General features: G+C 45.0%; 1 pseudogene across 1 annotated transcript; it reads right to left on the bottom strand.

Annotated features, from left to right (window-relative positions):
* Window positions 1-2,898: 2,898 nt before the first annotated feature.
* Window positions 2,899-21,229, bottom strand: LOC308163928 (annotated as a pseudogene). Its single transcript has 8 exons — window positions 20,356-21,229; window positions 20,015-20,165; window positions 19,130-19,320; window positions 18,504-18,773; window positions 17,300-17,522; window positions 11,034-11,190; window positions 10,166-10,239; window positions 2,899-3,042 (listed from the first exon to the last, which is right to left on the bottom strand). The product of its transcript is annotated as an uncharacterized misc_RNA (transcript).
* Between the last annotated feature and the right edge of the window lie 1,298 nt (window positions 21,230-22,527).

The following is a 22,527-nucleotide window of genomic DNA, read 5'->3' as shown; positions in this document are numbered from 1 at the left end:
AATGGGATGCAGATTCAATCAAATACCTAGGTGTTAACCTGCCAAAAGATGTCTCAAAATTATCTGATCTTAATTATGGCCCTTTGAATGTAAAACTAAAATCAGATGTACTACGGTGGAGTCTCATTCCCTTCTTGAGTTTGAGCTCTAGGGTGGAGTCTGTTAAGATGAACATCCTACCAAGGTTACTGTATTTATTCCAGACTCTTCCAGTGGAGATACCTGCTAAGCAATTTATAGAATGGGACAAATTAATATCTAGATATTTATGGCAAGGGAAAAAACCCAGAATCAGATACAAAACTCTACAGTTAAGAAAAGAAAACGGGGGATTTGGCCTTCCTTGTTTACGAGAATACTATTGCGCAGCTCAATTAAGGCCTGTAGTGTGTTGGTGTACTCCATCATACTCTGCAAGATGGAAGGAAATTGAGAGTGCAATGACAGAAGGGGTTCAAATAGCAGCGATAGTTGCAGATAGTGAATTAATAAACAACATGACAAATAAAAATAATCCCTGGATTAACGTGGCTTTGAAGATTTGGCAGGAGACAGTAAAACTGTGTGGTATAAAGGACTCACTTAAAATGCTAAGATGGTGTGCATATGACACAGACTTCCCTCCAAACAAAACAGATGCTAGATTTAAAGTCTGGGTTGGAAAAGGCCTTTCGAACTATTTAACTTTTGTCCACAAGGGGGCATTCCATAGCTTTGAATCGCTACAGAGAAAACATGGTTTGGAACAAAATGATTTCTATAGGTATCTCCAGGTCCGACACCATTTCAATCAGAATTTAGGGGGAGTATCAGAAGAGGGGGTAACAGGAATTATGGAAGTATTTACATCAGCAAGCAAATCATTGATATGCAACAAGGTGGTATCTAGACTATACAATGGCTTCCGCCAGATCAATCTCAAAACAGTCAATACAATATATATTAAAGAGAAATGGGAGAAAGAGGGTAATTTTACTATTTCTGGGGAGGATTGGGACAGATTATGTAAACTACAATGGGAAACGACATGCTCAAATACGTGGCGAGAATTTAGTTGGAAAAACCTTACAAGGTTTTTTATCACCCCCCTACAAAAACGACATCAGGGGACGGGTGTAGCGTGTTGGAGATCCTGTGGACTGAATGAAGCCAATCACTACCATGTATTCTGGGAATGCCCAAATCTAGTCCCATTTTGGCGGGAGATACACAATAATCTGGAAGCTATTTTTGAAATTAACATCCCCTTCAAATGTGACACCTTATACCTGGGAAACATCTCATTCGAAAATTGGGACAATAACGACAGAAAATTGATATTGATACTTCTGGTAGCAAGTAAAAAGGCTATCACAAGAAAATGGTTAAAGCCAGACGTACCCACAGTGGATGAATGGATAGATATAATTCATGATATATATGTAATGGAAAAGATGTCATACTCCCTTAGAATTCAGGTAGAAAAATTCTATCGGATCTGGACGAAATGGACTGGATATGTTAAACCTGTAAGGTCAGATTTCTGTTGAATTGTTAAAAGAACATGAGAGGGTGATGTAATTGTGTTTATTTTCTTGAATCATTTCCTATTCTAATCTATCATATGTAAGATGAAAGCTCCCAAAGTTCATTCGCTATTGTTTTTCTTTTTTCTTTGTTTGTTTTTGTTTTCGTTTTGTCTTGTCTTTACTTTACTTAATATAAAAAAAGAAAAAAAGACTTTGGTCATAGGAACTGAGTTGATTGTGATATGTTGAATGTAACGACGATTGTTGTAACCAATGACCATTGACAATAAAAAGAAAATTTCAAAAAAAAAAAGAAATAAAAAACCAGTGAAGAAGAAACACGCAGGCAGAATGTATATATATATACAGTCAGTCCACTGCCATCAGTGTACCATATCAGTACCTAGCCCCATACCAGGGGCCGCGTAAGCGGGGGAACGATGATTCATGGGGCCCTAGCCTGGTAGTTACCAGTAGTTGTAAACTAATTATAATACTAGAATTATTTGTTTATAATTTTAGAAATGTTACACAAAATGTTGATGAAATGAATGAATGACAATATGTGATAAATTAAAACACCTCTGGGTTTATTTAAGTCTCTCAAGATTTATCAAAAGTAAGCCTGGATTTTCCTTTAATGACGTTGATGATGTGGTGAGTCTTGTTTATAAGAATTGGTTTAATTATTTAATCTGAAACATGGATCATTGGTTATTTCTTCATTCAAACTGATTACAATACAATATATAAAACATATGTCACCAATTGTGTGTATCATAGAAATGTCATGACACAGAGAGCTTTTGTTAACATTAGCAAACACAAATGTATAACATACTGTTAGGCCTAATACAGCTATGAACAACAACAAACAATTACCAACCTTTGACTAGACATCAACAACAAAACATTTTATCACATGTAAAAAGTTGTCCAGTCACACACTGTGGCTAGGTCGTACCAGGTCCACTACACTGCAGCCAGCGCTGAGGACGTCATCGACTCCTGAGTGGTTCTTCAGATCTGCTCTACGATGCGGTAAGCTAACGTTTAAATGCTTATCTAGCGTTGTGAGATCTGGCAAGTGACTGCAATCATTGTAGTCACAGTCTACGCCTCAGACTAACAGTGGGGCAGTCCCACTCACACTCTTTCCTCTCCTTCATTGACAGCCACAGCGAAGATCTAGACAGGAAGGATGGGTGAGAGAGAGAGGAGGAATGACATGCAGGACATGTCCCCGGCCGGAATCGAACCGGGGACCCCGCGGCCACACAGTCAGCGCCCTACCCGCTACGCCACCCAAGCGCCCCAGACCAGGCAATTATTGTAAAGTCTGTCTGGAGAAAGACTGTAACCATTCATGACTTATTGGTCTTCGAATCATTTAGATGACGGTGGGCCCTTGCGCTGGCCCAATGGTGGAGTAGCCAAAGTCCTCCTCCTGCGGCTCTGCTCTCGTTCCCTTTTGAAGGATGTTTGTACTGTAGACGTACTCCAGTGGGATCATCGCCTGTGGTGCAAGTTGGCCCTAGAGGTGAGACACACACACACACACACACACATTTACATTCCATTTACGTTTTTGGCATTTAGCAGACGCCTTATTCCAAAGCGACTTACAATCGATACGTTTGACTAAGCAAGTGAATCATCAATCCACCAGTCGTAGCAGGAAGAGTAATCTAGCTCAGGCCAGGGGCCATTGGCAGTAGTCGTGATATCATTTTAAAAAGAAGAAAAAAAGACACTGGAGAAACAGTACAAGAGGGGGAAGTAGAAATCTTAGGAGAGACAGTATAGGGGGAAGCAGGTGTCTCAGGAGGCACAGTGCTGGGGGGTAGTAGATGTCTCAGGAGGAGCAGTTAGGGTGTAACCTGAAGAGATGGGTCTACACAACAAGTATGCACGAAGCTGAAGCCATAGTTATGATCACTAGAGGGCGCACTCCCCTAAATCAGCTGGGATTATATGGGGAGTGCCATGTAGTCAACCTTCTTCATCTTCTTTGATTTGAGTGAGTGTAACATTCAGATGTTGGTGGTTCACTGCCACCTGCTTTGCTGGAGTGTGCAGTATCAACTCAGCTCCATTGTTTCGAGTCAGTCACTTATTTATTGGCACCAATAGATGGCATCATGCACCTGAAAGCCGTTCACTATCTATAGATAAACCTATTGGAGACGAAGGCCATGCTTTGACCAGGCTTTATCCAATTAAACATGACGCAGCCATAAGCCCAAATGAAGTCACATGAGTACATTTGCACACGAGTCGGATTAGCGCACCGACACAGATCAGAATGAACACGTGTTGCCTCCCCTTCTCACATAGTCCGTGTGGCAGGCAGTGTTGCCACAGTTACTTTGAAAAAGTATTCTGATTACTGATTACTGATTACTCCTTTAAAAAGTAATCTAGTTACTTTACTGATTACTTGATTTAAAAAGTAACTAAGTTAGATTACTAGTTACTTTTTTAGTTACTATTGGCAGCTGCCTAGGCACCCGACCCCCCCCCCCCCCCCCCCGCAACATAAAAATGAAAACTGGTTTTGCCAAAACTCACTTTATTTTAACAGTAACTTAAATTACATAATTAAACTTTAAACAATAACTTAAAACAACAAAATAAAGAGTCTTTCTTTGCCTCACCCAACATAAATACTTGTTTTTAAACAATAAAATAAATATAATCTTTATTTAACACAGTAACTAGCAAGGAGTGGTTTCACAAAACCTAAAACCTACCCTGACCATTCAGATATGATCCTAATATAATCCTAATCCTAAACTGGGTGAGTCTGAGTTTATCAATGAAGAGTGAACTCAGCTGTCAAGACTGGAAGGAGGCCATGAACACGCTATGGAGGCCATGAACACGCTATGGAGGCCATGAACACGCTATGGAGGCCATGAACACACTATGAGTGAAACAGTGGAAAGGGGCGAGTAAACCAGTGGTTGTATCTCATTAACAGAAGCTTCTCAAACCTCTTGTCAGAAAGTCTGTTCCTTCTAGGCGTGAGCACCAAACCTCCCAGACTAAAGAGCCGCTCTACAGGAGCGCTAGATGGGGTTGGAGTGTTATACTTCAAGAAAATGTTCTTAATGTTTGGATACTGATTCAGAATCTGAAGCTCATGCCCTGACCTCAAGTAGTCCATGACTTCCTTTTCTGCCGAGTAGGTCTCCTCTGGCTCCGCCTCAAAAGCAAAAAAGTCCATCTCGCCTTGGTTGGCAGTCGTGGTGGGTACACTGGCAGGGCTCTGTGCTGCAGGAGCAGTTTTGCGACATTCTGCTGTGAGAAGCTCCTTTACTTGCTCCCTCCTACCTTCATCTCTCAGCCATCGGAGTTTGAATTTTGGACAACTAGCAGCTGCGAGAAGGGCATCTTTGTTGTCCAGCACACTGGCAAAACGAGTCTGGATAGCCTGAAAGATATAATTTGATATGTTTATTATTATCTAGTTGTAGCCTATAAGGTCTATTATTTATACCTTTATTTACTAATTATGTATGCAATTAGTTTGTGCAACTGACAACCTACATACTGCAGTATGGTGTGACTCTGCTCCATGTTCATGAATAGTGCAATGAAAATGTATTTATTTATCTTTAAGATGGAACAACATAGCATACCTGCACTATGGCATCTGGAAGGCCTGCAGTCATCTTGGATAGGGTGTCTTTCACAGCAAGGGTCTTCTGCATCAGGACTTCAAGTGTGGGCAGTAAAGTCCCATACGGACAGTCACCTTGTAGGATATCCAGTGCTATAGTTAGAGGCTTCATGACGGTACAGTACTCATGCAGGTACTGGTACTCCTGGTCTTTGAAGCACTTCACTCCCAGCTTGTTGCACAGAGTAGTCAGCTCATTCATGGGGATTTCTGCGATTCTCTTTATGGCTTCGTAAAAGGAATTCCACCTTGTGGATGTCGGTACCAGGAGCTTTCTTTTGTTAACCTCCTCCACCGTTTCTGACGCAACGGTAGATCGGCTTGCTTTCGTCCAGAGAGCTGTGCATTTTGCTGTGCTGCTCCTATACACAGCCTTGCTCTCTGGTTTGGAAGTGATGTACTTCTCCACATCACTTGTAGAAATAAGGTTGAGGGTATGTGAAGCACACCTTTGGTGCGGGGGAAGAATCAGCTGGCCATCACTATCATCCTCAGCTGATAGGATTTCTGACACATCTAAAAAAGTGACATCATCCGTGGCCTCCTCCACCGTCTCATCATCGGACTCTGTGACAGCAGGCTGATAGACTTGAAATGCCTTGACAAAGTTAGATCCATTATCTGTCACTGTTGCTACTACTTTGTTGATTAGTCCATATGAAGAGTGAATGTTTTCGATTTCTGCACCAATAACATCATACGTGTGTCTACCGCGGATTCTCCTACACGCCAATGCAGCCTTGTTGCGGTCTAATGTGGATCTACTAATCCAGTGGAGCGTTACTCCCATATAGCTCCTATTGTTAGCTGTCCAAATGTCCGCTGTAGTTGACACATAGTCGACCTCGTTCAGCGCAGCCTTCAGATGTTTTTCCATCTCTGCATACTCCTTCTCCAAGTACGAAGAAAAAGATGTTCTGTGAGGTAGCTCGGCATTGGTAGTAGTGGGGATCTTGTTAATGATGGCACGGAAAGAGGGCGAGTCAACTGTGTTTATGGGCAGCATTTCCTCTACAACATACCGCCCGACCAATTTATTCAACTCTCCCACACTTACAGGTTGTGATTTTGTAGGCCTACTGAAGTCCAGCTTTTGTTGCTTGAGCGGTGTGGGACCTCCCGCAGAAGTCGAGGCCGCGGTCTCTGGGACTTTCTCCGCGAGCTTGACTGTGCTGTGCAGAGATTCCAAATGTTTCTTTAAATTTGATGTTGTGGTTTTACCACAGGACAATATTTTCTTTCCAGCACAGAGTGTACAACGAACATTTATGTTCTTGTCATCCTTTGCTGACACAAACTCAAAATAATCCCTATATTTCCAGCTATTTAACGCATATCTCTGTTCTCGCTCCATTATACGCTTCTGTTTACACTGTGCAATCAGCGTGGTGATACACGTGAGCGATTCTGCTGCACCTCGTGTTGAAAACGTGATCACTGACGTCACTCCCCAAGACGCGAGAAAAGCAATAAATGTTTGTTTACTATCGAACATTACAAAGAAATACTGCATTTAGCCTAAGTTATGAGGTAGTAACGCAATAGTAACGCACAGTCACTCGAATAAGTAACTTTAATCAGATTACTGATTTGGAAATAGTATCGCGATAGAATACTCGTTACTGGGAAAAGTAATCAGATTAGAGTATCGCGATACTTAGTATCGCGTTACCGGCATCACTGGTGGCAGGATAGGACATAAAGCCAGCTGGACACAAACGCATATCAGCTAAATTAAATCTAATATATCCATATCTATATAGAGATATAGACAGCACTTGAGTTAAGGGGGAATGAGGGGGGATGGCATCCCCCCTGAAATAAAAACGGTCAAAATCATCCCCCTTCTAAAACTGCCGTCCTCCCTTTCCATCCCTCATGTCATTTTATCAATGAACGTGGTATTACTGCTATTTCAACATTTAGCTTTGCGCATATTGAGTAAAATACTGTGGGCGAGGGGGCACGCACACATGCAATGACATTTTACCAAGTGACTGACACTGAAGTCACTGACGCTGTGGGGATGCTAAAATTGTCCCCATATGCTAAAAATCCACCATCCCCCCTGATTTTCTTTTACAACTTGAGTGCTGAATACATCCATATCTATATAGAGATATAGATATATATTAATGATCGAGTTTAATAGAGCTTATGGCTGCTTAATTGGATAGATACTGTAGACGTGACTCTCTCTACATTACCTTCACTGAGGGACTGCGCCGACCAGCTGGCCGGGGTTTTCACCAACATCTTCAACCAGTCCCTGTCCCAGGCCACCATCCCACCCTGCCTGAAAACCTCAACTATCATCCCAGTCCCGAAGAAAAGCACGGTGAGCTGCCTAAACGACTACCGCCCGGTGGCACTCACACCAATCATCATGAAGTGCTTCGAGAAACTAGTCCGGGCCCACATACTCACACGCCTCCCGCCCAACCTGGATCCATACCAGTTCGCCTACAGAGCCCACAGGTCCACAGAGGACGCCATCGCGACGACTCTCCACGCCACTCTATCCCACCTGGAGAGGGGAAACAGCTACGCGAGACTGCTCTTTGTGGACTTCAGCTCTGCCTTCAACACCATCCTTCCAGACAGGCTAGTGACCAAACTACTAGACCTGGGACTATCACACTCTATATGTGCATGGATCAAGGACTTCCTGTCCGACCGCCCCCAGAGGGTGCGGGTGGGCTCCCACACCTCCACAGCCCTCAGACTCTGCACTGGGTCCCCCCAGGGCTGCGTGCTAAGCCCCATCCTCTACAACCTCTACACCTACGACTTCACCCCCGTCCACCCCAGCAACTCCATCGTAAAGTTTGCAGACGACACCACCGTGGTGGGCTGCATCTCGGGGGGGGACGAGGCGGCGTACAGGGATGAGGTAGAGCAGCTGAGCAAGCTGTGCAAGGTTAACAACCTGCTGCTGAACCAGTCAAAGACCCAGGAAATCATCGTGGACTTCAGGAGGAAAAAATCTGAGGTCCAGCCCCTGCTCATCGACGGAGAGAGCGTGGAGAGAGTCTCAACCCTCCGATTCCTGGGGGTGCACATACAGGATGACCTGTCCTGGAAGAACAACACAGCAGCCACCATCAAGAAGGCACAACAGCGGCTCTACTTCCTGAGAGTCCTCAGGAAGGAACACAACAAGCAGGAGATACTGGTGGCCTTCTACCGCGGCGCAGTGGAGAGCATCCTCACCTACGGCATCTGCAACTGGTTCTCCAGCTGCACAACCGCGGAGAGAAATGCGCTACAGAGAGTCGTGAGAACAGCCCAGAAGATCACCGGCGCCCCCCTCCCCTCTCTGGAAGAGCTGTACAACACACGCTGCCTCAGGAAGGCCTCCAAGATCTCCAGAGACCCAACCCACCCTGGGTACGAACACTTTGCCCGGCTGCCCTCGAAAAGGCGGTACAGGACCATGGCCGCAAGGACAAACAGACTGAAGCTCAGCTTCTACCCCAGGGCCATCCAGGCCCTGAACACAGCAAAGACCTAGGTTCTGGGCCCTGGACAGTCTGGATGGATTGATGGCAGCTGCTGGATTGAAAAAATCAGGTGTAGTGCTGAGGCACAAAAGTGTACATTTCAAGCCTGCAAACTGCGACACTTTAAATGAATGTGCAATAACACTATGTGCAATATGACAACCCTAGTCGTCTTATCTGTACAGTATAGTATAGTGGATAGTGTACATAGCCTCTATTTATGTAAACCAGCTCCTTTCCCTTCTTGTTTTTTTAGTTTTTTTTCTTTCCTAGCACCAGGGGAGCCACCCCTCCCAAATTTCGTTGTTTGGTACCTGTACTATAGCAATGACAATAAAGACCATTCATTCATTCATTCATTCATTCATTCATTCATTCACAACTCATACCGTAGTTGCCTGAATGTCTCTGCTCATGCTGTCTCAAATGCAATAGTTGGGAAAGAAAGCCTGTATGTATGTACTCTTTTCATGTTTATGGCTGAAGCATTAAGAATTAACAGTAATAAGATTGAATGAATAATGAAACTGCAATGAATAACAATACTGAATGAATATCAATACTGAATGAATAACAGAGTGGGCACTTTCATTGTACAAGTACAGAGTATGTTACCTGCTGGTCTACCTGCTGGTCTATCTGGCCATACAGCCGGTTCTCTCTGGTCACACTGCTGTCTCTTCCTCTCCACCCTAAACATAATTCATTGGTAACAACAGTGTCTTAAAAACATTATAGAGCGCTAAGATTATAGTAGAAGATTAAGATTAGCATTTAGGCTAGGATTGAAACATTCCTAGAAAGCCTAGAAACTGTCTGTAGTTTATCCTTTGGTCTTACTTACCTCTTCTCTTCCTGACTGTTTGTTCCTTGTTGCAAAGACCTGTCCAAATGGAACATGTATTATATTATGAATATTTAAGCAATATCACACAAGAGGGAGTGTGATATTGCTTTTATACAACAGTTCTACAGCGCAATGTATTAGTTAACAGTAATAAGTGACAACAGAGTATGATTTGTTTGTTTATTTAATCATTTATTTTGGCTCCGTCAACCAAAAATAGTTCCGCAACTGGACTGTTGCCTAGTAACCTGAACACAAACATCTGCAGGCTAGCTACTTTGATATTAACGGTCATTTCGGAGTGATACATATAGTTAAAAGTCCCAGTGCTGTTATACTGTATATCAGCACTCATGGAATGCCTCTTGTCCAATCAAATTACTTGGTCGGAACTAACTGTTGTATAAATTATGAATATAATACAAACAACCAGGGGAATTCTTGGGTTCACAGTCCGGCCTTTGGAGACAACCTGGGTTTTGGATCCCTGGTAAAAGCAGGGTTTGGGTGTGAAAGGGGTTTCTGAGAAAAGGGAACACTTACATTGGCAGTGTCTTCTGATGCAGACAATGATGACACATAGACTGCATAGAACAATGACACTGCAGACACCGCTGATCACCATCACCATGAGGCAGATTTCTCTCTGGGCGAAGGGCGACGTGGCTGTTTCTCCACACACAGAGGGCAGGGAGTCTGCCCAAAGAGACACATTGGATATGGTAGAGTGATATTGTTAGCTTCATATATCCTAGGTTTCCCTCTCTATCCTAGGTTTCTGTAGTATATTTTACTTAACACACACATGCATGATCTATATAAGAATATATAAGCCTGGAGGGATAGGATATTTACGACCCTTTGTTGGGGGGCCATGTGGCCGTTCTAAGATGGCTTTTTGTGTCTGTGCCCTACTTTTGTGTCTGTGCCCTACCCCCTGACCTATAACCCAAGTGACATCATGAAAAGTCTGCCTAGTTTTTACACCTGGAGCATCTCTGCAGTGAATGTGATAGGGCCATTATTTGAAACTGTATTTACATATTATTGTTGATAAATAGACCAGCCGGGGGCTGGGCTCATTCTCTTCTGATCACCACAGCCCCTTGACAACCAGCAACCAGCATCATTCAACTTGTAACTCTGTCCTTTGTTTAAATAAATAGTCTTAAAACTCAAAAGTATATCCGTGATTCATCTCCAACAAGTTACTTAAGAAGACACAACATTTCCCTCTCTATCCTAGGTTTCCCTTTATATCCTAGGTTTCCCTCTCTATCCTAGGTTTCTCTCTATAGCCTAGGTTTCCCTCTCTATCCTAGGTTTCTCTCTATAGCCTAGGTTTCTCTCTATAGCCTAGGTTTCTCTTTATATCCTAGGTTTCCCTATCCTAGGTTTCCCCGGGGCTCGAACCGCCGATCTTGCGATCATTAGATGCCGGCTCTATCTCCTGCGCCACAGCCTCCCACTGTTCCAACGACGTCTCTCACCTGAGAGGTGGAGATAACCCTCTGTCTGGCCGGCCATGTTGGCGGCCACGCAGGTGTAATTCCCACAGTCCTCTCTGGTCAGGTTGGCCACCTGGAAGGTTCGGTTTCTCTCATCCAATGACCGTGGGTGAAACGGGGACTCATTGTCCTTAAACCACTGATAGGAGAGGTTTGACCCTGAGACACGGCAGGTCATCATCAGCAGCGTGATGTTAAAACTGATGTGTACGGCCGAGGGAGGAGCTAAAGAGAGAAACATGTTTGAATATTCAGGCTTGTCATGAACTCAAGTGAAGTATTTATACATTTAACATTTGATCCAGATCTAGTTTAAGTAATGTTATATACTGAGTAATGTTATATACTGAGTAATGTTATACTGAGTAATGTTATATACTGAGTAATGTTATATACTGAGTAATGTTACATATTGAGTAATGTTATGGAATGGAATGGACTTTATTTGTCATTGCTATAGTACAGGTACCAAACAACGAAATTTAGGAGGGGTGGCTCCCCTGGTGTTAGGAAAGGGATTTTTTATTTTTATTTTAGAAAAAGCATAAAATCACAAGAAGGTAAGGAGCTGGTTTACATCAATAAAGGCTATGTACACAATCCACTGTACTATACTGCACAGATAGTCAACTAGGGTTGTCATATTGCACAAAAGTATTTTTTCACGTTATTTTAAAGTGTCACAGTTTGCAGGCTTGAAATGTACATGTTTGTGCCTCAGCACTAGCTGCCATACAATCCGTCCGTACTGTCCTGGGCCCAGAACTTAGGCCTTTTCTGTGTTCAGGGCCTTGACGGCCCTGTGGTAGAAGCAGTTCTTCAGTCTGTTTGTCTTAGCGGCCGGGGTCCTGTACCTCCTGTTCGAGGGCAGCCTGACAAAGTGTACGTACCCAGGGTGGGTCGGGTCCCTGGAGATCTTGGAGGCCCTCCTGAGACAGCGTGTGTTGTACAGCTCCTCCAGAGAGGGGAGGGGGGCGCCGGTGATCTTCTGGGCTGTTCTCACGACTCTCTGTAGCGCGTTTCTCTCCGCTGTTGTGCAGCTGTGGAACCAGTTGCAGATGCCGTAGGTGAGGATGCTCTCCACTGCGCCGTGGTAGAAGGCCACCAGTATCTCCTGCTTGTTGTGTTCTTTCCTGAGGCATCTCAGGGTGTATAGCCACTGTTGTGCCCTCTTGATGGTGCCTTTTGTGTTGTCCTTCCAGGCCAGGTCATCCCGCATGTGATGTCCCAGGAATCGGAGGGTTGAGACTCTCTCCACGCTCTCTCCGTCGATGAGCAGGGGCTGGATCTCGGACTTTTTCCTCCTGAAGTCTACGATGAATTCCTGGGTCTTTGACTTGTTTAGCAGCAGGTTGTTAACCTTGCACAGCTTGCTCAGTTGCTCTACCTCATCCCTGTACGCCGCCTCGCCCCCCCCCCGTGATACATCCCACCACGGTGGTGTCGTCTGCAAACTTTACGATGTAGTTGCTGGGGTGGACGGGGGTGAAGTCGTGGGTGTAGAGGTTGTAGAGGATGGGGCTTAGCACGCAGCCCTGGGGGGACCCAGTGCTGAGGCTGAGGGCTGTGGAGGTGTGGGGGCCCACCCGCACCCTCTGGGGGCGGTCGGTCAGGAAGTCCTTGATCCACGCACATATAGAGTGTGATAGACCCAGGTCTAGTAGTTTGGTCACTAGCCTGTCTGGAAGGATGGTGTTGAAGGCGGAGCTGAAGTCCACGAAGAGCAGTCTCGCGTAGCTGTTTCCCCTCTCCAGGTGGGATAGAGTGGCGTGGAGAGTCGTCGCTATGGCGTCCTCTGTGGACCTGTGGGCTCTGTAGGCGAACTGGTATGGATCCAGGTTGGGCGGGAGGCGTGTGAGTATGTGGGCCCGGACTAGTTTCTCGAAGCACTTCATGATGATTGGTGTGAGTGCCACCGGGCGGTAGTCGTTTAGGCAGCTCACCGTGCTTTTCTTCGGGACTGGGATGATAGTTGAGGTTTTTAGGCAGGGTGGGACGGTGGCCTGGGACAGGGACTGGTTAAAGATGTTGGTGAAAACCCCAGCCAGCTGGTCGGCGCAGTCTCTCAGCACCCGTCCCAGGACGCCATCCGGCCCCGAGGCTTTCCTGGGGTCCACCGCCTTCAGTACGCGTCTCACCTCATGCTCTGTGAGGGTGAGGCTGCTGAGAGCTGGAGAGAGTGGTGTTTGTGTTGCGGTTACCTCCGTTCGCCCCTCATCGAACCGGGCGTAGAAGGTCTTCAGCTTTCCCGCCAGCAGGAAGTAAGTTAGCCCTGGTGGTGCTGTACAGCAGTGTGTCCTTCGCTGAGTAGGCGTTGTCCCTCTCCATTTAACAGTCAAGTATTCCAGGTCTGGGGAGCAGTGGCTACTTACAGTTTTCGTGTTTAAGCACCAGCTATCCTTCGTCGATATTATGATCCCACCTCCTCTTGACTTCCCGCTAAGCTCCGTTCGGTCAGCGCGATGTAGCGTGCGCCCCTCCAGGCTAACAGTAGCGTCCACAATGTTGTCATTTAGCCAGGTTTCGGTCAGAATAATCACACAGCTATCCCTTACGATGTTGTTTTTGGCCACCTGTAGTCTCAGTTCATCCATCTTGTTCGTCAGGGATCTGACGTTAGAGAGGAAAATGCTTGGCAAAGCTGGTTTGTTTGGGCTTCTCCTCAGCCTTGCTAGCAGGCCTCCCCGGCGGCCTCGCCTTTTCTTACGGTCTCGCCGCCGGCGTTCCCGCCTCAGGGAGGGGACTGTGAACCAGTGCTCTCCCGGTAGCCTGGCGATGTCCTTGTCAATTCTGTATTGCTCCAGGAAATCCGCCGTTACTATCTTGTCGTTTTGCGTGCCGACTTCTAATAAGTCGAGCCTGCTGTAGGTACTATATACATAACTGTTCCCTATAAGTACTAAAAAAAAAGTGAACATACAAATGTTCTTAAAAACACAATGAAACACCAGTGTGGTAGCCCCCCGAGCTGCGGCGACTAAGCGCGCGGCCATCTTGGAACTTATCCATTACTTAATGTTATATATTGAGTAATGTTATATATTGAGTAATGTTATATACTGAGTAATGTTATATATTGAGTAATGTTATAAATCAAGTAATGTTATATATTGAGTCATGTTATATACTGAGTAATGTTATATATTGAGTAATGTTATATATTGAGTAATGTTATAAATCAAGTAATGTTATATACTGAGTAATGTTATATATTGAGTAATGTTATAAATCAAGTAATGAAGATGTTGAAGATGTTGGTGAAGATGTTGGTGAAAACCCCGGCCAGCTGGTCGGCGCAGTCCCTCAGCACCCGTCCCAGGACGCCATCCGGCCCTGAGGCTTTTCTGGGGTCCACCGCCTTCAGCACGCGTCTCACTTCATGCTCTGTGAGGGTGAGGCTGCTGAGAGCTGGAGAGAGTGGTGTTTGTGTTGTGGTTACCTCCGTTCGCCCCTCGTCGAACCGGGCGTAGAAGGAGTTCAGCTTTTCCGCCAGCAGGGGGTCGTCCTCCGCGGCTGTGAGCCTGTTGGCTCTGAAGTTTGTCATGTGCTGAACCCCCTGCCACACCCGCCTGGAGTCGTTGCTCAGGAAGCATTCCTCAATCTTCTCTCTGTGGTCTGCCTTGGCCTCCCGGATGCCACGGTTTAGGTTAGCCCTGGTGGTGCTGTACAGCAGTGTGTCCTTCGCTGAGTAGGCGTTGTCCCTCTCCTTGAGCAGTTTTCGGACCTTCTCAGTCATCCATGGCTTCGTGTTGGGATAGACCCGGACACGTTTGTCCACGGTGGCTGAGTTGGTGCAGTTCACTATGTGGTTCAGAACCGACGACGTGAACTGTTCCAGGTCCTCATGCTCATATTCCTGCCATGAGGTGTCATTCAGGCAGATCTGCAGTGGAGCGGACCCTGCTGGCCAGGTTCTGACAGTCTTAGTGGTGATGGGAGCACTTTTCCTCATGGGAGTGTAGGCTGGGATCAGGAGGATTGACACGTGGTCAGACATGAGCTAGCGGTCTAGCCTTGTAAGCAAGCTTGATGTTGGTGTATACCTTGTCCAGTGTTTTTTCTCCTCTTGTTGCACATTTAACATGCTGATAGAACTTGGGTAGTACTACCTTCAGGTCAGCATGATTAAAGTCCCCCGCGATTATATGCCCTGCCTGTGGGTCCGCGCTCTGTCCACCACTGATGACGTCATGTAGCCGCGCCAATGCTAAGCTAGCATCTGCGCTTGGTGCAATGTAAACAGCTGTTATGTACACTGCGTTGAATTCCCTTGGGAGGTATGTGGGTCGGCATTTAACAGTCAAGTATTCCAGGTCTGGGGAGCAGTGGCTACTTACAGTTTTCGTGTTTAAACACCAGCTGTCCTTCGTAGATATAATGAGGCCGCCTCCGCGCGTTTTCTCGCTAAGCAAAGTCCGGTCCGCTCGGTGAAGCGAGCGGCCTTCTAGCCCGACCGCAGAGTCGATGATGGAGTCGTTGAGCCAGGGGGTCATTCCACTAAAGGTGGATCAGTATAGCGGCGCTATAAATAAATGCGGCGCTCAGGGAACTCGAGATTGGATTTCAAGCCTCAGGTGATTCCTCGAATGAGGATCAGCCTTGTGTCATCAGTGTTCACAGAAGACAGGCTTACAAATCTTCGATATGGGCGCGTGCACGCAGACATACGCAGCCCAGAAGAGTCGATCTGTCGAAATGAAGATACTCCACTCTGCAGGGGTACTACATTTGCGCAGCATTCCGAATTATTGATTTTTTATGAAGACGGAAAAACAAGATGTAAAATAGTGCAATACTGCCGCAATTAACAAGGCGAGGGAAATGGTTTGGCAAGAAATTGCTGACCGATTAAATGCGTAGGTCATACTAGCCCCAGTTATTGTTATATGTTCATATTTTAATAAATGAATATTTACTACTGTGGTGATATCAGCAGCAGGCTACAAACCGTCATATCGTCACAATGGCCTAGTGGTATCGACCGCTGCCATAGGATTTATTCGTCATTTTATATCGGTGGTTCAAATCCCTCTTCAGGCGCACTTTTTACTGCATTTCGTTGTCTGAATCTAATCTAAAATCTCATCTAAAAAAGTATGTAGGCTATAAAATTATGGTGCAGGCTAATTTACAAGAACTGACACGATTACAATGGTGTTTGAAACCTTTGCATGAAATCTTCGGTTAAATGTAAAAAATAAATAAATGAATGACTTAGTCAAGTCTCGAACTCGCAACCTTTGGAACTCGAGTCCGCAGCCTTAACCACTACGCCAGCCAGACCGCTGTGATGACGGCAATGCAAGTTGAGAGAATGACTTGTTTTTTTACACTCTTTTCTTTATTGATATATCGATCTATCTATCACACTTTCAAAATATCAAGTTATCTATCACACAATCAAACTATCTATCGATCGATCACACTTTCAAAATATCAAATTATCTATCTATCACACAGTCAAACTATCTAATCTATCTATCTCGTGTGAAGTGGGAACTAATATTTCCTAGGGAGGAACTGTCGTTCGGGATGTAGTTTCCGCCTGTGAGCCTTTTTCGACGCGCGTCTCACTATAGCCTGTGTTTTAGCCTGGTCGCGACCAGGCTAGTTATATCTGACTCAGAAGGAGCTCAACCAAGCAGCGAATTATTTGAGCCACATTGATGGCACCGAACGCAAGCTAACATTTTCGAGGCTTAAAACTTTATCGAGGCTTAGAACTTTATCGAGCTTCGTGGAATAGGGCTCTGGTCTCTGTGAGAATAATCACACAGCTATCCCCCACGGTGTTGTTGGAAGCAACCTGCAGTCTCAGTTCGTCCATCTTATTAGCCAGAGATCTGACGTTGGAGAGGAATATACTCGGCAAAGCAGGTTTATCCGGGCTCCTCTTTAGCCTAGCTAGCAGGCCTCCCCTGCGGCCTCGGCTTTGCTTACGATCTCGACGCCGTCGTTTGCGCCTCAGAGACGGGACTGAGTACCATTGTTCTCCCGGAGACCGAGCAATGTCGAGTGGGATCTTTTGTTGCTTCAGGAATTCCGCTGTTACTGTCCTCTCGTTTTGCGCATCAACTTCTAGTAAGTCTAGTCTGCTGTAGGTACTATTTACACAACAGTTCCCTATAAGTACTGACATAAAAATGTACATCCAAATGTATTTAAAAACGCTAAAAAGCACCGATGTTAGGAGCACTCCCAGCCTCGCGTGTGATCACGCCACCATCTTGAAACTAGATGTGTCTGACTTTGCTGACATCTGACACCATGGCGTAGCTGTTGGAGTAGGAGGGGTCCCTGGCGAAGTAGGAACCGTGGCCGTAGATGACCTGGTTGGTCCCGGCCAAACGCGGGTCGAAGTTGTTGCAGCAGATGTCCTCCACGCATTTGGTGAGGGTCCCGTGGAAGAGGTGTCTCTCCAGGGCCACCTCCTGCTGGGTGTCACAGTGTTTCAGCATGTGCTCCTTGTACCTAGAGATTACACACACATTATGACGTTAGAATTATAAGGTTCTATCTAAAGTTTTGTCAAAATGTAGTTTTTTACATAATCTGATCCATTAGGTGTTTATTAACGCCTGTGTGGTGTTATTTTAAAAAATGGACTTTTTTGTTGTTGTTGTAATTAATAAAATACAAAGGTTCCATCTCACAAAACATAATGGAATGTAAAAACTTTGACGCTCAATATCTCTGAACTACCCTAAACGGAGATAGAACCTTATCATTCTAAGCTCACGACATGTGTATTATGAATATGTTTTTAATAATAATACTAATATAATAATAATAATAACTTTTATTTGTATAGCGCTTTTCCTGCAAACGTTTCACCTCAAAGTGCTCCAATCATTATATAATCATCATTTAATTATTTAGTCATTTAAAGGCAATATTAAAAAGATGGGTTTTTAGTCTTGACTTGAACATATTTTGCTGAGGTTGCATCCCTAATGTAAACTGGCAGTGCATTCTACAATTTGGGTGCATAAAATGAGAATGCAGCCTCACCAAATCTCTTCTTTTGTACACGTGGTACACAGAGAAAACCAGCGTCAGAAGACCTGATAGTACAGTATTTATGGTCAAGAGGGTGTCCTCCACCTCTAGCCTCCGTCTCTTTTTGTAACCCTCATATACATCATCACTACACAACATCGTTGACAATTGAAATGTCCTGTAAATGTACTGTAAGTGCACTTTATCAGGATTGTGAACTCTACCCAACTGTCAACTGTGAATCACGTTAGGCTGGTGGAGATAGAAATCGGGCTCTTTGTAATGCAGGGAATGGACTAAGGGACGGTATTTCAAATGTTTGACACCATTTCTTATTCCATCCCATGCTTCACAATGAGCCCGTCCTCCGATTTCGACCTCCACCAGCCTCCCCTGATGGTCTGAATGCTTCTTCATGTTAAACCCAGGCACATCACATACATTGTGACTTACCTTTGATATTTGTCCCAGTGGAGGACATTCTGGATCTGTTGAATGCTGACAATCTCTACCTTGGTCTCTGACAGACTCTTATGGAACATGCTATAGACCTTTTGGTAGGCCAATGAGTTGGATGGTACATCCACCATACTGTAGTCTTGGTCTGGGACGAGAGTCCACACGGGGGGGTACCAGGTGCTGAACTCCTCCAGGGGGTCCACACTGAAGTTGGCTGGGGGCGGCTCATTCGGGGTGGTGGTAAACACACTCTGGACGCCTGTCCTGTGGAGAAAGGGAAAGCAAAAGGTTGAGACTTTGTCACAGCAGTAGGAAACAACATACTACAGTGAAGCCTCACATCTGTAACTGGCTGTAGTGACGTCTGATCTACACCCGCCTGCTTTGGTGTGCACCATGGCATCGGCCAAGCAAGACTCAATACTACATTGCGTAGATCTGAACGTACTGCATTGGTAAAAGATATCAGAAATTCCACACGTTTCCGAGGACCTCATAACATAACAAAAACAATCGGTGGCCTTGGTGTTAAAACAACACACATACTTCAGGTGTGGCCTTGGGGTTAAAACAACACACATACTTCAGGTGTGGCCTTGGTGTTAAAACAACACACATACTTCAGGTGTGGCTCCATGGACGTAGGAGAACGGAAGTTGGGTCTGCATCGGACACTGCGCTGGAACCCGGTGGTGACGTTGGTCTGGAGCATAAGGATGAAGTCCACTTTGTACTCCCGAGAACCAATGTGGAGTGAACACTGTGGAGTCAATGAGGAGTCCATCTTGTCCAGGAGGATCTTGGACACATCCTTCAGGAGAACAGCAACAGCATCAAACAAAGCCCACAATGTATGTGACCTGTTCTAATGCTTAGGTCCTCATATCAGGATCCCATGTAATGATCTGACTTTTCTTTCGAAAACTGTAAATATATTTCTGCGTTGTTGAAAATCAATGATAGACAACTAGTCAACTAACACAGCTTGTTTTGTGAGCCTGCTAACAATGTCAAGTAGTGTTATAGTTTAACTAGGTAGCAGTGGGGATTACTCAGCGAATTCATTGCATTGCAGCATTTTGGCTTGACTAGCTAGTTTGTGTTGTGATTCTCAACAACGTTGAAGCGTAATTCCCTGTTTCAAAAGAAAAGTCTGAACATTTCGATTGGTTGCCGATATGAGGACCAAAGCATTAGGACGTTTAGGACGTGTCACATAATAGTAGTGGGGATAACTCACCGAATCCATTGCATTGCAATATTTTGGCTTGACTAGCGAGTGTGTCATTGATTTTCGATGTTCGATTTTTCAATCTATTTACATTTTCAAAATAAAAGTCATTTTGATTGGTTGGCGACTTGTTCACGGTTTCACCAGCTGACTGTCACATATATATATATATAATAACCTGTCGTTAAATGCACCGAAAAACAATAAATAACCACAATCCAATCGTGCGATTACTTCTCTGTACTCCTGCCACTCGTGGCTGCTCCGCCAGTACATGTGCCACGTGGTGTGGAGCCTGGAGGTGGGGGTTCCTGGCTGGGTCAGTGGTGTTGGACAGCCGTCTGGCTCCGTCGTACTTCTTACTTCCCACCCCCAACGCCATTTTGTCAAAGTCCAGGGAGAAGAAGACTGGATCTGGATCATCTCTGGAAAAGAACATACCAGAACAAAATCCATTCTTTTGTGAGCTGTGGTGTGATGCGTAAAAAAACAAAAACATGAATGCACTACTACTATCCTAACAAACAAACAAAAACAAAAACACATGAAAAAAAGGTTAATTACGGTAAAAAAAGAAAAAAAAAGGGAGAGAATAGAGAACGATTCTGCCCTCACCCTTCATTGATGTAAATCCAGTCTCTGTCGACATCACAGTACACCCTCTCCATCCTCAGCTGTGAGCACGGGGACAAGTCCACCCACTGGTGACTCTCCAAGCACCACAGCTGCCAGTGGAAGGGGTAGGGGGTGTGATGCTGCTTGCACTTCCTTCCTGTCCGGCAGAGGCCTGCGAGGAAGCGCACGCAGATCTGAACAGGCATTCCATTGGTGTGGAAGGGCCGACAGATCGGTGGTTTGGGAGGAAAAGACGAGGGCTTAGCGGGGCTTGGCTGGGGCTGATTGGAGGAGGACACGGAACTGCCTCTCTTGGCTGGTGTTGTTGTAGGCTTGGAAACGGGCTGGGGCTGGGTGATGATGAGAGGCACGGGGAGGATGAGAGAGGTGCATTTGAGGGGGCTCTGGGTCATGTTTTGGGGCTGATGAGGTACAGCGGTGACCCCTCCAGGCTGGGAGGTGTATTGAGGGAAGGTGAGGACTAGCACAGCACTGGGGGTGCTTTGGGGCTGGGTAGAGCTCATTTGTTGAGGTAAGGGTTGGATGATTATATGAGGCTGGCTAAGGTCTGGGGGCAGGACTGACATCTGGGGTGTACTCAAGGTATTGCTTTTACTTTGGGTCTGCGCTGACTTTGCGAGGAGAGGAGTGAAGTGGACGTTGATACTGTACGGTGTCACAGTCCAAACGATGTCCACCTGTTGGGAATGCATAGCATCCCACACTGGGAGGCTGGTGTTGGTTTGTGAGGGGATCTCTAGCAGCAGTCGGAGGGGGTCACGAAGCGGACCTGGGGATAGTTTGGGAGGGCCTCTGTGGCCGGAGTGGCTTGTTCCTTCTTTCTCTTCTTTGCCTTCCTTGAAAGGTCACTCATCTTCAATATCCTAGAATAAAATGACACGTTGGCAAAGTTACCATACCCTCCAGTTAAACATTATAATACCTGTTTACACAAAAACAACCGGATTCAAATATCCCTAAATTTCGATGGAAATGTTGCATGCATTGCAATCTAAACGTGGACGTAATTATACCCAAAACACTGTAGGCTAGGCTAGGCCTATTATCTTATCGTATTGCTGTTCATATACAGTAGCCTATAGTTACAGTAAATACGTTGTTTGTAGTTACAATAGTCATATGTCTAATTGAATTGCACTAATTAATATTTTACATACCTTTCTGTGTGTTCTTTCGTCGTGTCTGTCCTGTCCCGCTCACTATTTTACGCGCAGTGACATGAACTCGAATTTCAACCGTAGCTGTCCAGGGGTAGGATAGGCTACACCACGCTAAGTATTTCAATTCAAATAAATATGATGCAATTTTTAATTCAATAATTAATCCCAGACAAACTTCCATGGCGGGACAGGTTGTGTCAAACCCCGAATTTCTGTCGCTGGATATACGATCTAGTAGTCTGACATGGTTCAGCCCAAGCTTTTAAAGTAGGCTAGGTTGCAAGCAGTAGGCTACACCAGTAGAAAAGATTCGGGGCTTGTGCTGCAACCTTTTCAGCTTTTAACATTTCGGATGAATAATTAAGAGTAAAAGGCACCATTAATTCAATCATTTCCAAGTTTATTCAATTCGTCAAAACAATTCCTATTTCAACTTCAGACCTTCAGAAGATTCTCTATTGGTGTCAGTTGAACAGCAGATAAGGCCTGAATGTTTTAGTCATCAGTTTCTCTTGACTTCACATTCATATCACAAACAGCTATACAAAACTAAATCAAGACAGGAGAAGGAGAATATATGATATACTATAGGCTATTTCCAATGGCATATTTATATATGTTTACATATTTAAGCATTTTTGATTGCATTTTTGAGATTGCATTGTGTTTTTCGCAAAGTCAATCAAACATGAAAACAAAAGATAATCACAGTATCACAATACATAAAAGCCAACATCTCAAACAGGGCAGGAAAAACAGCACAGGGAAGGATTTACAAACAACTAAAGTTCACAGACAGACAGGCAGAGACTATAGCATTGATTTTATAGCAGAGATGACATTTACACAAAGTAGTATATTTCTCAGCTGAACTCTCCAGCTCTCACAGTGATCTCTAGTGGTTCAATCTTCAAAGGACTCTGCTTACAGCCGACCCAGAAATAGGGGAAAACCCTCTCAGAAAAGGTATGTTTGAAAGTGTAGATGTGTG

The sequence above is a fragment of the Nansenia antarctica genome, assembly GCF_963989245.1.
Source record: "Nansenia antarctica genome assembly, chromosome: 8".
Taxonomy (NCBI): domain Eukaryota; kingdom Metazoa; phylum Chordata; class Actinopteri; order Argentiniformes; family Microstomatidae; genus Nansenia; species Nansenia antarctica.
This window is presented reverse-complemented; position numbering and strand designations above follow the sequence as displayed.